This window comes from Pistacia vera, unplaced genomic scaffold (genome assembly GCF_008641045.1).
Source record: "Pistacia vera cultivar Batoury unplaced genomic scaffold, PisVer_v2 Contig169, whole genome shotgun sequence".
Classification (NCBI taxonomy): Eukaryota; Viridiplantae; Streptophyta; class Magnoliopsida; order Sapindales; family Anacardiaceae; genus Pistacia; species Pistacia vera.
In genome coordinates this window covers 1,552,110-1,554,340 of record NW_022195779.1, presented here as the reverse complement: position 1 = coordinate 1,554,340, position 2,231 = coordinate 1,552,110, and the positions used below count along the sequence as shown (strand labels likewise).

Genomic DNA, 2,231 nt, shown 5'->3' with positions numbered 1-2,231 from the left:
GATCCGAATCAGCATATTACAAATTTCTTGGAAATTTGTGACACCTTCAAGTCGAACGGAGTGTCAGATGACGCCATTAGGTTGAGGTTATTCCCATTCTCATTAGGGGATAAAGCCAAGGGGTGGTTAATGGCATTACCACCAGGAACTGTAACAACTTGGAATGATCTAGCACAGAAATTCCTTAGCAAGTTCTTTCCTCCAGCTAAATCAGCAAAATTGAGAAATGACATCACATCATTTCTATAAGATGAGTCTGAGTCATTGTATGAGGCTTGAGAGAGATACAAGGAGTTAATGAGGAAATGCCCACACCATGGCTTGCCAGTTTGGCTTCAAGTCCAAACATTTTACAATGGACTAATGGGTAACGTGCAAACCATGGTAGATGCAGCTTCAGGAGGGGCCTTGCAAAACAAGACACCAGAAGAGGCTTATGAGTTGCTTGAGGTTTTGGCAAGCAACAATTATCAAAGACCAAACGAGAGAGCAACACCAAGAAAATCTTTGGGTCTTCATGAAGTTGATGCCTTTACAGCCATCTCAGCCTAACTCACTGCACTTCAGAAACAGTTGGGAACTATGCATGTAAACTCCATTCAAGCACCTCAACTAACTTGTGATTTTTGTGCAGGAAACCATGTGAGCAGCAAGTGTCAAGTTGGGAGCACATTTGCTTCGTCATCTTCATCAATGGAGCAAGTGAACTACTTGGCAGGAAATCAGAGGCAACCAAACAACCCGTACTCTAACACATACAATCCGTGTTGGAGAAATCATCCAAATCTGGCTTGGGGAAATCAGAACTAGAAAAATAGTCAATGGAATCAAAGAACATTGCCAAACAACCAACCAGGGGTGAATAATCAACCGGGAGATGGAAGAGTAACAAAGTTGGAAGACATGTTTGGAAAATTCATGCAGGAGACCACGGGTTTCATGAATGAGACGAGGACAAATTTTAGAAATCAAGGGGCGTCCATTCGGAATCTTGAGGTACAGATGGGCCAATTGGCCGAGAAGCTAAATGAGAGACCTCAAGGTTCTTTACCAAGCAACACGATGACTAACCCACGTGAGCAAGCAAATGCCATAATTTTGAGAAGTGGGACAGTTTTGGAAGAGGTAGAGCAAGCTACCAAGGAGGTTGAGCAAACCGGAAAGGAAGATTCTGATGAGGAAGTTGATGAAGAGATTGTTGCTGAAGAGAAACCAAGTGGTTTGGAGGAAGAGAAAAAGAAAAAGGAAGAAAGGCAAAAGAAGAAGGAGAAATTGCCATTCCCCGAGATACCACCAGAGTTGGCACATCACACCCCACCCGTGCCTTTTCCTCAGAGATTGAAGAAAAAGAATCAGGATAAGCAATTTTCAAAGTTCATTGAATTTTTTAAAAAATTGCATATTAACATTCCTTTTGCAGATGCATTACAGCAAATGCCGAGTTATGCGAAGTTCCTGAAGGAAATCCTTTCGAACAAAAGGAAGTTAGAAGATGAGGAAACGGTGATGCTCACGGAAGAGTGCAGTGCCATCCTCCAGAAAAAGTTACCCCCGAAGCTCAAAGATCCAGGGAGTTTTACTATTCCTTGTATTATAGGGGATATTACTTTTGATCGTGTTTTGTGTGATCTAGGAGCTAGTATTAATTTGATGCCCTTTTCTGTTTTCAGGAGATTGTGTATTGGTGAATTTAAGTCAACGATCATTTCGTTGCAACTAGTGGATAGGTCAATAAAACACCCGAGGGGGATAGTAGAGGATGTATTGGTGAAGGTGGGCAAGATAATTTTTCCAGCAGATTTTGTGGTGTTGGACATGGAAGAGGATAAGGAAATTCCTCTGATTTTGGGCCGACCATTCTTGGCCACGGGGAGAGCGCTTATTGATGTGCAGGAAGGAAAGTTACTGTTGAGAGTTCAGGATGAAACAATAACTTTCAATGTCTTTGAGGCGATGAAGTTTCCAGTTGAATCGGATTCATGTTTTAGCGTCAATGTGGTGGACAAATTAGTTGTGGATGCTATTGAAGAGAACATCCCACTATTACCTCTAGAAGCGTGTATAGCCAAATCAAAATTAGTGGAGGTAGATGAGTCAGCTAGTAATGAATGTGCTAGGATGTTAGAAGCAGTTCAACAGATTGATAAGAGTTAAGAGGTAGAATTTGAGGAGTTTGATTTTGACAAGGAGAAGGAGAAGGAAAAAAATGAAGAACCTCCAAAACTTGAATT

At 41.6% G+C, this 2,231-nt stretch overlaps 1 non-coding gene across 1 annotated transcript; it reads right to left on the bottom strand.

Annotated features, from left to right (window-relative positions):
- Positions 1-216: 216 nt before the first annotated feature.
- LOC116125699 lies at positions 217-323 on the bottom strand. Its single transcript, XR_004127368.1, has one exon. It is a non-coding gene; the product is annotated as a small nucleolar RNA R71 (small nucleolar RNA).
- Positions 324-2,231: the final 1,908 nt, after the last annotated feature.